The 13,944-nt window shown below is 28.3% G+C and overlaps 1 long non-coding RNA gene across 1 annotated transcript; it reads left to right on the top strand.

The window, feature by feature from the left end:
- The first annotated feature begins 8,256 nt into the window (after nt 1–8,256).
- Nucleotides 8,257–13,217, top strand: LOC107959075 (uncharacterized). The gene is made up of 5 exons (XR_005930080.1): nt 8,257–8,440; nt 10,246–10,571; nt 10,689–10,773; nt 10,875–11,141; nt 12,834–13,217. It is a non-coding gene; the product is annotated as an uncharacterized lncRNA (long non-coding RNA).
- The last annotated feature ends 727 nt before the right edge of the window (nt 13,218–13,944 follow it).

The raw sequence follows: 13,944 nt of genomic DNA, 5'->3' as shown, positions 1-13,944 counted from the left end.
ATAAATCGATTTTGGAGAGAAATAGAAAATATTTAGCATTAAATTACATAGAGAAAGGAAATAAGAGAATAAATCTATTTCAATGTTGATTTGTGCGCAAAAGCTGGATTTCCTTTAACAATCTAAAGATAATTCTGATTGCAATTGAAAATAAAAAAGAAATAAATAAAATAACTACTTAATTAAAGGCTTGGATCAAAATCGAATCCAAGGTAAACAAAGAACAAAATTATGATTATAACATAAAAAAGATTAAATTGAAATAAAAGAAAAACTAAAAATAAAAACTTAAGCCTAAATTAAATGGCTCAGTTGGCCAAGCCCCTCAAAGTAAGGCTAAATATTCCTATTTATAGTAAAAAATGTCTAACATAATTAGGTTAATTATGACCTTCAAAATTGATAATTATTTATTATGCAAACTAAAACACCCTTGATTAAATTATGCTGATTCGTCACCTGGTGTCGTGACACTACCTTTCGAATCTGAATTCTTTGGCTTCGAAGTTCGGTGTTGTGATACCACAACCCGATGTTGCGATGCTGCCTTTGTCCTTTGTGTTCTCAACTTGAAATCAGTGTTTTGCACGCTCGAGTAGCTCGTTAGTTCATTTCTAGGTCCGTATAGGTCCATTAGGTCATCATATGGCTAAAAATTGCATAAAAACGTTTATTTTGCAAAAATTAAAATTAACTTACTAAAAAGTAAAAACGTAATAAAAACATGTAAGAGAGCTAGAAAACAAGCTCGTTAAGTGCCGAAAAGACTTTAATTTGCCACAACAATTGTGACAGATCATTGATCCATCCCCACTCGTAATGTAACGTCTCAAATTTTTCGGTATAGTAAGTGACATTATTCTAGAAACTGCTACAATAAATTTTTGAGAAAAAAATTGATAATGAGACAATAAATATAATATTTTAAAGGTATTATAAGGATTTTTTTGTTGGAAAACAATAAAGTAGAATTTGGATATGAAAATGTGGAAAAAACATTAACTTGTAAATTTAGAAAAGATAAGGACAATAGTGTAATTTGACCAAATTAAGGAAAATAAAAGTTAATGTATGGTGTGCCTTGCATTTATCAGATATTTTGCATACATTTTTTGGAGACAGACATGCGACGTCGAGACAAGAAGAGTTGTGACGTCGCAACGAGGGGAGTTGTGACGTCGCAACGATATCTTGCCTAATGCAGCCACGTTTTAGACTCCAAGCGGAACTTCATCTCCCAGTTGAATTTTGAATACTTTAGAGATACTTTAGTCATTTTAGCCCTTCTATCTCCGCATATTCAAAGGGGCCGTTGTATCGATGTTTTGATAAGCCAATTAGCAATGTTTTTCTTCAAGGGCGACAAGATGTCGTTGCATATGAGTTTAAGAGAGTTTTCATGGTAACTATAGAAAGAAACTTGCTCCCAAGTTAGAGCTTTGTTTTCAAGTTTTGGGTTTGTACGTTTAGTACATTTGGATTTATTTTCTCCATATTGTACTCTCGTTTGTTTACTTATTTATTAAAAAGCTAAAGCCTCTTTTGCCGATGGTCTTTATCCTCTCCGGAGGAGTTTTCCATGTAAATATTTGTGTGTTTGATCTTTTCTGTTTTATTTGTTCGTTGTTTATATGGGTCAATCCCCAACAAATTTAAATGGCTGGGATGTTAAAAATGATGTTATATGGCTTTTTTTATTTGCATTGCCTATACCAATCAAAAGCTCTATTTCCCTTTCTCTTCTGCAGTCCAATTTTTTTTCCATAAAACAACTTTGGACATCATGAATTTTTAAACTAAAATTCAAACAATATTTTTCTCTGATCTTCAGCATTAACTATTAGATCGACTTGCATCTAATGTATATTGTTGTGCTTGTTCATGGGTACTAGTCCACTGTAACAATCATCAAATCGTTGCTTAAAGCTCGCTGACAGAACTTTTTATTTATTTTAAAAATAAAAACTTAACAATCTTATAATAGCCCAAATTTCAGCGATGTCGGAAATAGTGGTTCGAGACCACCAAATCTGAAAAATGAACTCGTAGATTATATTATTTAATATTTATGAGCTAAATGTAGCTTTTAAAAGATATTTGAAATAGTAAATTGTGTTTTATAAAGATTTATTTGGTCAAGAAATTGAGAAAAAAAGTATCGAGATCTCGGTGTTATAAACTGAGCCATAAATATTTTTATAAATATTTACAGAGTGTCAATAAGGTAGTATTAAAGTTTCGTTAGAAAATTTTGACGTTTGGGTGATTAATTAAATAAAAATGACTAAATTGAAAAAGGTGTAAAAGTTGCTCGAAGGATTAACTAACTCAATTATCAAATGAGAAAGGACCTAAAGTGCAAATAAGCCCAAAGGAGATATTTTGGGCGGCAATAGCTGAGAAAAATCAGGAAATGGGTGAAATAAGGGCAAAATTGAAAAATTACCAAAATTAGCTAAATAAAAATGGGACCAAATTGGAATATCTAGAATTTTCTTCATTTTCTCTTTATTTTCATCAGCTGAAAAACAGTCATGGAAGAGGGTTCAAGCTGGTTTTCATACTCTAGCTTCATGTAAGTTTAATTCTTGTTTTCTCCTTGAAATTTCTAAGATTTTGGACTTTTACAATTGGGTCCAACTTACTATGTCATTAGTTTTTGATTCCATGGCTAATTTTTAAAGTTTTTATGGATGAGTGTTGGAAGAATATGATGAATAAATATAGAATTGAAGCTTTAATTTTGATATATGATGATTTTATCAAGTAAAATTGATGGAATTTGATTTTAGGACCTAATTATGAAAGAGTTTGGAATTAAGGTCTAGTGCTAAAGTTCTGATTTTCAAGGGTTATGAAGTAGCTTAAAATGATAGACTAAAGTATTAATTGAGAAAAATTAGCTCAATTGAGGGGTTAATTGAGCAAGGACTGAATTGTATGAACTGTGAAATTTGGGGTAAAATGGAAATCAACATTTTGCATTAAAACTGTTTTGGACAGCAGCAGTAGTCTAACTTCGAAAAATCACCAAAAATTGTAGAAATCGAATGAAAGGATGAATAAAATATTAAATTAAATCTTATTGAATCTAGTCTCTTATAGAAGAAACGATGTAAGCAATGGAATTGTAGAATATTTAGGCATATATTCCGATACATATTAATTGCATATAGTCACATAAAATTCCATTTAAATGCAATTTATAATAATTTTCATAGCATCCACATACTCGTTTAGGCATACATCACATTACACATATATACACTTTTTAAAATAATTTGGCACTAGGGCTATGAAACATAAAAGTGAGCTCTATTTTCACTTATCGGATATACTAATCTGCAACACACCATACGTAGACTCATAGAGTCGAACATATCCTATAAGTGTAGCTTATAGCTAACACTTTCTAACCCACCAAACACACATATCTCGGTGAATGGAGTTTAGCTCCCATTCCCTTATATTTCAAAAAACTATCACTGGGCTCAACTCCCCAAATATCACAACACATATAAGTGATTACTCACAATCCGATGACATGCCAACTAAATCCAACAGTCTCATCAAGTCACAAGGCCAAAATATTCATACTGTCATCAAATATTACTTTACTGATTATTCATACATATTCTCTGCATAACCATATCATTTGCACATTATACATACTGTCATATGGCATGTATAACATACCCTCATATTTGTTGTCACAACAGTCATCACAACATGTTCATATTTTGTCACATCATAACTCTCTTTATCACAATTCATAAACATATTTATGACAATGATTTTGGGTTTCCCTGTTCTGACTTTGGAAAATCATCAAAAATTGAAAAAAAATAATTAGGGGCTTAAATTTATATGTTTAGAATCCTGAATGAGTCTATTTTCAATAGAAACTAACGAGAATATTATTCGAATCCCGTACAAGGAGATAATTAATTTTTAGTGAAGAAGGATTGGAACTGTCAGACAGCAAAATAGGGGTGATTTTAAAGAATAAACTGTACTTATTAGCTAAACCAAAAATTCTGAAAATTTTATAGTAAGAAGATATGTAAGTCTAGTTTCAGGAAAAATTAGCGGATCTTAATTTGGAGCTCCATAGCTCAAGTTAAAAATGATTTAGTGACTATGACACAGATGGACAGCTTTGGAATATAAAATAAGTAAATAGTGAAATTATAGATAATGTTACTTATAAGTGTGTTATATACATTAAGGATGTGGAATGGAGAGGAAGAGGAGGAAAATATGTGAGTGACTTATGCATAAATTGATCACATGCTCGATTATATTTGGTAAATGTTAAACTTTGTTAAAATGAAAATTGTTATAAATTCATGTTTGAATTAAATGTTATATATGTTATAGAATAATTTGAATATTTGATATTGCCTAATAAATGAATATCTGATATTGCTTAGTAAATGTCAAGCCAAATATAAAAAAAATGTTATAAGTGGAACATGTGTAAAAGAATGTGGTAAGTATTTTCATGGTTATTATTGAGCTCATTCATATGAATTTGTCATTTGAAATTGTGATAGACAGGAAGAAATAGTGAATGACATGCTTATGTATGGTTATATGTATTTATCTGAAACACAAGAAAATGATGGTAATATATTTGATATATGGAGACATGAGACTATGATATATGAACATGGAATATATTTTATAAATGTGTTTGTTCATAATTATAGAATTGTGCAACTCAAGTGTACTGTTTGCATAAAGATAGTATTTCAAATGATTTGGTGAGTAAAGCTCTAATGTGAGATAGTCTAAAATCAGAACAAATTGCTATGAAAGCGTATTTAAAATACATAAATATGATTGTTATAAGTTATGTGAATAAATGATGTGTAAAAGTATATGCATATGAGAAATTTAATGAAAGTTGAGTCCATACATGTTTCTTGGTATTTATATGAATTATATGACTAAAAATATGATAAGAATAGGTATTAGGGCTCATGATAAATTCAAATAATTATGCTTTGCATAATTATGTTGAATACAGATAAGCCGTAAGTTGATTACCATGTTATACGAATTTATTAAATATTACATGTTTACTTTATTTTACTTTTCCCCTAATTAATAATGATTCGATAAGCTCCGGTAATGCCTCGTACCCTGTTCCGATGACGGATACTGGTAGGGGGTGTTACAAATCTAGTGACTTAAATAAAAACTTTTGAATAGTTTAATGACTTAAATGAAAATTTTCAAATAATTCAATGATAAAATTGTACTTTTTAAATTAAATAATCAAAACGAAAAGTTACTCAAAATTTTATAACTAATGGTACAATTTACCCAAAATATTATGATTCAATGCACTCGAAAAAAATACATTTTAATCGATAGGCTTAAAAATTATTCTCTTAGATTTCAATTCCATATAAAGAAGCTGAATAAACGTGAAAATTTTATCACTAATTATGGAAGGTGAAATGTTAAATTGAATACTTTTTTTTAACAATCTTATATAGGTTTTGATCATATCTAAAACTACCCATAACTTATACTAAACAAATTACAACATTATAATGAAACCTTAAAATGGTAAGTAAGCCAATACTACACAAATTAAAAAAAAAACCTTAAAATGGTAAGTAACCCTATATTAAACAAATTGCAAGAAATCCAATCCAGATTTAAGAATTTATGATTTTATCTATCAAAATACAAATTTGGGCGTACATTAGGTGTGTGTTTTCCTTGTGTCTTTATTAGTTTCATCTATATTAATCGATATTCGGTGTTGTGACATCATAGTCCGATGTCGCGATGTTGTCTTTGTCCTTCTCGTTCTCAACCTGAAATTAGTGTCCTGCATGCTCAAGTAGCTCATTAGTTCATTCTTAGGTCCGTATAGGCCCATTAGGTCATTATATGGCTAAAAATTGTATTATTTTGCAAAAATTAAAATTAACTTACTAAAAACTAAAAACAGAATAAAAACATGTAAAAGAGCTAGAAAACAAGCTTGTTAAGTGCCGAAAAGACTTTAATTTGCCACAACGAATTGTGGCAGATCATTGACCCATCCCCACTCGTAATGTAACATCTCAAATTTTTCGGTATAGTAAGTGACATTATTCTAGGAACCGTTACAATAAATTTTTGAGAAAAAAATTGATAATGAGACAATAAACATAATATTTTAAAGGTATTATAAGGATTTTTTTGTTGGAAAACAATAAAGTAGAATTTGGATATGAAAATGTGGAAAAAACATTAACTTGTAAATTTAGAAAAGATAAGGACAATAGTGTAATTTGACCAAATTAAGGAAAATAAAAGTTAATGTGTGGTGTGCCTTGCATTTATCAGATATTTTGCATACATTTATTGGAGACAGACATGCGACGTCGTGACGAGGAAAGTTGTGACGTCGCAACGATATCTTACCTAATGCAGCCACGTTTTAGACTCCAAGCGAAACTTCATCTCCCAGTTGAATTTTGAATACTTTAGAGATACTTTAGTCATTTTAGCCCTTCTATCTCCGCATATTCAAAGGGGTCATTGTATCGATGTTTTGATATGCCAATTAGCAATGTTTTTCTTTGAAGGCGACAAGATGTCGTTGCATATGAGTTTAAGAGAGTTTTCACGGTAACTATAGAGAGAAATTTGTTAAAGGATTTTTTTTTTGGAAAACAATAAAGAAAATTTTGAATATGAAAATATGGAATAAAATATTAAATTGTAAATTTAGAAAAGATAAGGACAATATGTAATTTGACCAAATTAAGGAAAATAAAAGTTTATGTGGGGTGTGCCTTGCATTTATCAGACGTTTCGCAGGCACTTATTGGAGACAAACGTGCAACGTTAGGACGAGGAGATATGTGACGTTGTGACGATGCGACGATGCGACGAGCAAAGGGCAACGTCACGACAAGGAGAGTTGTGATGTCGCAACAATATCTTACCTAATGCAGTCATGTTTTAGACTCTAAACAGAACGTCTTCTCCCAGTTGAACTTTGATTACTTTAAGGATATTTTAGTCATTTTAGCCCTTCTATCTCATCATACTTGAAGGGGCCATTCTATCGATGTTTTGATATGCTAATTAGCAAGGTTTTTCTTTGAGGGCGACAATATGTAGCCCCATATGAGTTTAAGAGAGTTTTCATGGTAACTATAGAGAGAAATTTGTTCCCAAGTTAGAGCTTTGTTTTCAGGTTTTGGGTTTGTACGTTTAGTACATTTAGATTTATTTTCTCCATATTGTTCTCTTGTTTGTTTACTCATTTATTGAAAAGCCAAAGCCTTTTTTGCTAATGGTTTTTATCCTCTTTGGAAGAGTTTTCTATGTAAATGTTTGTGTGTTTGATCTTTTCTATTTTACTTGTTCATTGCTTATACAAGCCGATCCCCAACAAATTTAAGTGACTAGGATGTTAAAAATAATGTTATATGGCTTTCTTTATTTGCATTGCTTATACCAATCAAAAGCTCTATTTCCCTTTTTCTTCTGGAGTCCAATTTTTTTTCCATGAAACAGCTTTGGACATCATGAATTTGCGAACTAAAATTCAAACAAATTTTTTCTCCGATCTCCGACACTAATTATTAGATCGACTTGCATCTAATGTATGTTGTTGTACTTGTCCATGGGTACTGATCCAGTATAACGATCGTCAAATCGTTGATTGAAGCGCGCTGACGGAACTTTCTTTTTTTAAAAAAAAAACTTAACAATCTAATGACTTAAATAAAAAACTTTTGAATAGTTCAATGACTTAAATAAAAACTTTCAAATAATTTAATGACTAAATTGTAAATTTTTATAATTAAATAATCAATGCAAAAATTTACTCAAAATTTTATAATTAATGATACAGTTTACCTAGAATATTATGATTCAATACACTAGAAAAAAATACATTTTAATCGATAGGCTTAAAAATTATTCTCTTAAATTTCAATTTCATATAAAGAAGTAGAATAAACTCGAAAAACTTATCACTAATTATGGAAGCTGAAATGTTTAAATTGAATACTTTTTTTTAACAATTTTATTATAAGTTTTGATTATATATCTATTTTTTTTGACATAATATCTAGAACTATTATTAAACAAATTTACAACATTATAAAGAAAGCTTAAAATGGTAAGTAAGCCTATACTACACAAATTTAAAAAAAAAAACCTTAAAATGGTAAGTAACCCTATACTAAACAAATTGCAAGAAATCCAATCCAGATTTAAGAATTTATGATTTTATCTGTCAAAAAACAAAATTGGGCGTATATTAGGTTTCAATATCGTTTTCCTTGTATCTATATTTAAAGAAATTATTTGCTTATTTGAAAAATAGAATACTGGTGATTGATGGAGAAGGGAGAGAAGGCAATCCAAGAAGAGGAGAATTCATCCTCCAAGCCTGGAAATGCATTTCATCAATCAGGTACATCAATCAAATCTCAATCTTTATATCAAAACTAGCCATAAAATATGGGTCACAATAAACATGATTTCCCTTCCTAATGGCTCCTCAAAATGTTCTCTTTTCTCTTCTCTAACCAATATATCAATTCTAGAAATTATTTAAGAAGGTAAAGGTTGATTAGATTTGTAATTCATTATTTTTAATATAATAATGATTAATTTAATTTTTAATATTTTTATTTTTTAATTAAATTTGATGATTAACATTTTAAAAATAATCAAATCATTTTTTTAATAGAAATAACGATGTGGTAGTTACATACACTCCATGCTAACATTATATTATTTATAATAAATATAACGTTAAAAAATAATTTAAAAGTTATAAAAATATTTAATAAATAAAATAAAAAATAACATTAAGTACACGTAGATTACAAAATTTAATATTTTAATCTATATTTTTAATAAAAAAATTAATTCAAATCTTTTTAAAAAATTGATGAAAATTTCAACTCTTGTTATGAATTAAAAAATAATATTTTTAATCTCATTATTTAAGATAATGGCATCATTAAAGAGTGCTTTAAATTTTTTTTTATTTGCTCCACAAACTTGAGGCAAAACTATTTATTTACTCACTCAGATTTATTTGTGTTCTTATATTAGTAATTTATTTTTAAAAAATTGTTATTTTAGTTATTCATATAAAATAAGTTGTCAATTTTAATAACTCCTATGAAATAAGTTGTCAATTTTAATTATTTTATTGTTAAAATAGGTTTGATCATCAAAGAAATATTGACATGACCTAATATAATAACAAAATTAACTCTCGATGTTTACTTATTTTATTAATTTAATCTTAATTTTGATAAATAAATAAAAAATAAATATAACCCTTAATATTTATACATGATAAAATTAATTGGATAACGTTGCTTGAAATTAAATCCTATTGCAAATCACTTAAAACAAATGCACACCAAACACTTATTAAAGTAACAAAGATCCAATGAATATAATAATAACACAGTCTTCTTTACCCTACAATCTAAAATCATCTCATCCCCCACCATCTTTTCACTAGCATTTATTGTTTTTTTACTTCCTACTTTTTTACTTTGATGTTCGCTCCAATTGTCACCTATCCAGTCGTCTTTGTCAACTTTTCTTGTAATATCTTCGTATCTATGCTCATCACACATAATTTGTAAAATCACAAGTAAAAAATGAAGATGCAAAATTCACATAATAAAAATTTTAAAAAAGAAAAAAATTCATGGAGTTTCTAAGGAGTTTTTGAGTATTTTATCTATTTTTATAAATTTTAATAAAATTTAAATTTTTATAATCAAGATCAAATTGGTATAATGTGTAAATATTAAGGGTCAAATTTGTTGTTGTTATTTTCAAAATTCGGGTTAAATTAATTAAATGGATAAATAACTATTAATGGTTAAATTTGTTGTTATTATACTAAGTTACTAAATATTCCTTTTAGTGATCAAACCCATTTTAACAGTAAAATAACTAAAATTAACAATTTATCTATCATGAATGATTAAAATAATAATTTTATTAAATGAGTGATCAAAATAAGAATACGAGTAAATTCACGCGACTAAATAGATAGTTTACCTTAAATTCAATTCATCGTAAAGATTTCTAAACGAAAGCATCCTGTCTCATTTTAATTTAAAAAGGAATGATATGTGTTACTAATACATTGAACCATCCTTCTAATGTGATGAGATTTTAAAAAAAAAACATTGAACCATCCTTGTAATAATATTGAGTAAATATTTATTTTCTTATACTCAGCACTGCCAACACAACCCATGGAGAAGCCATTTGAATACAGGAAACGACCACTTTCTCATCAAGAACTTGAAAACATAGCAAGAACTGATCCGAAGAGGGCAAAAAGGCATGGATTTTAGTTGGATAATACTATTTTTCTTTATTTTTATTACTTTCGCAGTTTCCAATGTTACCATTTTCTTCTAAATTAAAGGATTATTATAAATCGGAAATCAGCTTTGAGGGCTAAGGAAAAGAAGAAGCTTTACACTTGCAAACTTGAACAACGGTTTCAGAAGTTGAAATCCCAAGCTGCTCAAGCATCACTTCAATTCAACTTATTGCAGGTAATCACTTGTATAATTGATGAAGAAAAAATATTCATTTTAGCTTTCCATATAATTTAAGTGTTTAATCAACTTGACAATCTGACTGTTTTGTGTTGTTGTATGTAAAATGGGCAGATGGAGCAAAAATCATTGATTAACGAAAATTCGATGCTGAAAGATCATACAAAGTTGAGTAAGCAAATGATTGAGCTCCAAGAATGTAAGGGCTTCTTTTTTGCATACTTGTTTAGCTAAATCAAACCAAACCAAACCCCTAAATTAATTTGTGCTATAAGAATTTTGGTGTTTTGTTTTTTACAGCAAAAAAAGATGTTATTAGGAAGGAGATTAAGTTTTATCAACATTTTGTGCATACACAAATGTGTGGTACAGTTGGTGGAAACATGGTGAACAACTTAATTCCAGTTTGGGCTAACAATTCGTCCATGGTTGCCACACAAGGCTTGACTTTACTGCACCCAGTTGGACAACTATCCAATCAAACTCAGCTGCCCAGTGCCCAGGCCACAGCCACTTGGACAATAGAAAAACCTCAACAATCACTCTCATATTAACTACAAATTCCAGGTAACCTTCTTCTTTTGAATAACACATTTTTCAGTTGTTGGTTAATTGTTTGAGTTTTAAAATATTTATTTTTTTAGTTATATTTAAAGTGAGTATAGTTTTAAAATTTATTTTCTAATTATTTCATTAATTATATGTTCTAAATTATTAAATATTCTAAGTAATTCATTAATACACTTTTTCGTATCTGCATTATTGATCTGTAATACTGTATTGTGAATGGTTACTACTAACACAATTTATAACTAAGTCAATTAATTACCATAATAGTAGATAATGAATGTATTTACTACTTATTATGTCAACAATTCATTTCATATTATATTTTAATTGCTATAATATTTAGGTTATATTATTTGTGAAAATGTACAATTTTCCTTTTAAATTAAAAAATAATTTTAATATATTATAATTAATACATACAATAAACATCTACATCTCTTGTTGAGGGCAGTTGACAAAAAGAGACCCAGGAAATGTTATCTACTTATACTAATTTATCAAGTATTAGGGTTGAAGAATGTGTGTTTGGTTGGATGTTAATATGATATTAAAATATAATGAATAAGTGTTAGGTGTAATGGTAAGGCACATGGTATTATTAAGGGGAGGCATAGATTTGAATTTTGAAAACGATATTATTAAGAGTGATAGTCACTAACTTAGAACATTAACAATTAACAATAAAACAAAAATAGAATTAGAAAAAATATATAATACCAAACTATTGGGAACTTGGCTTAATTCATTTTCTTGTGAGTTTTTATCTTTTTACTGGTAAATGATACTATTGTTGAGCAACAAGCCATTGTTAATATCACCTAAATTGTTTTAACATATATGATCATGAAATGTTTGTATTAAATTATATCAAAATTATAAAAAGTTATTTTCCAAGTAAATGGTATGACTTTAAATAATAAAATAAAGGAAATGGAAGGGCATGAAAAATGAGATAAGAAAGGATAACAATTGAAAATAAAAAATAATTCAATAATTTGTATGTTTTACGTTTACAACATTTTTTTCTTATAATTATTTATTATATAAATTTTAATAATTTTAATAACTCTGTATTCCTAAGCATATTTTAATAATTTTGATTTTTTTTTGTGTTGCATTTATTTTTTAATTAATTTTTATGTAATATTTCAATTCATTTATTATTTATAGAGTTTTATTTAGTGATTCGATTTGAAGAAAAATATTGTATTTCTCGTGCCTCAATTCATAACATTTACATAGTTTGTTACAGTGATTTAACTTAAAAGAAAAAAAATATTGAATTTGTGTCATGTCTCAATTCATAATATATTTTACATAGTTTATTATAGTGGTTCAGTTTAAAGAAAAAAATTTGTATTTATGTGATGTCTCAATTCATAACATATTTTGCATAATTTATCGTAGTAATTCAATTTAGAGAAATTAATGTGTTGTGTTGTTTATTTTTTGCATGTATTCAAAGTATTATAAATTTATACATGTTAATAATTCATTATATAGAAATTTAAACATATTTGTATATTCGTATTAAGTTCATATTACTATAAATGTTGGAATGCTTTGATTATTTTCTCATGTATTTATATTGTGTTTACATGCCTAATTTTATGAAATTGCTTTTAAATTAAGAAGTACTTCTTTGTACTTGATTTCTCCAACTAATCTTTGTTTTTCTTTTCTTCACAGCGAGGTTTCCAATTTTGAGGATTTCATTATCTTTAAATACCAAGTCACAACTTTCCAAACTTCATGTGGCTCGTCAACACATATCAACATCGCTATTATTATCTCTTCGAAATTTGTCTTTACAGTTATTGAAACATTCAAAGTAACGGAACATATTTTTGTTGCAAAAAACAACATAGTTGTTTACTTGATCATCATCATTTTTTTTATCACTCCAAGTAACATTTAGGGACTTCTCTGTCTTCTTGAATGTATTTATACATTCAACTTTTGTGTTCAAAGCTTTGACATTCATGATGTTGAATTTCTTTCTTCTTATGATCTTTAGTAACCTTTCCTTTTCTCTTGCTAGAAAATTTATTAGTATATGAATTCTTATCATTCTTGGAGAAATGCTTAAGAAGTTTGTTACAATTTTTGGCAAGAAGTACAATCTCTTATAGGGAACCAAATGTGGGTTCAGTTGTTGTAACAATGAAAACAATATTCTTCTCATAATTAACTTTATCTCTTGTGCTTTTTTAAAGGTTCATCTCAAACATCTGTAGTAAGCAAATCAACCCATCTATTTGCATTGTGTTGATGTAACACCCTTCATCCGACCTGATCGTTGGGTCTGAGCTATAAGATGCTACATTCGTTGCGGGAGTAACTTCATACAATTTACAACATTCAAACAATCACATATGCAAACAAGTATCATTCACATTTTAAATATGCATCACAATCATTTTTGGGTCCTACAGAAGCTTAAGAAAGCTCTTTTTGTTAATTCGAGCATGAATTAGGACCAAATTGTAAAGTTTTGAAAATTTTAGAATCGACATCACGACTTTACAATCTCCACGTCGTGACCATGCCCCAGCGTGCATGCGACGGGGCTTAAAATTATGCTATTAGATATGGAAATATGTGTGGTGTCTGCAAGTGTACAAGTCAAATTGTAATATATTTTTGTTTTTACAACGAAACATTTTGGAAGTATTCCGAAGATCGTACTGATGCGGTCGTTGAGAGCACAAAAAATATCCTATCCCTATAAAATATTGAAAATAATAAAAATAATAGTATAAGGGAAGTAGGGTCAAATCCTCAGGGATCGGATTTGCAC

The sequence above is a fragment of the Gossypium hirsutum genome, chromosome A07 (assembly GCF_007990345.1).
Source record: "Gossypium hirsutum isolate 1008001.06 chromosome A07, Gossypium_hirsutum_v2.1, whole genome shotgun sequence".
NCBI lineage: Eukaryota > Viridiplantae > Streptophyta > Magnoliopsida > Malvales > Malvaceae > Gossypium > Gossypium hirsutum.
Note: the sequence above shows the minus strand (reverse complement) of the source record. Positions and strands in the feature narration are given on the sequence as shown.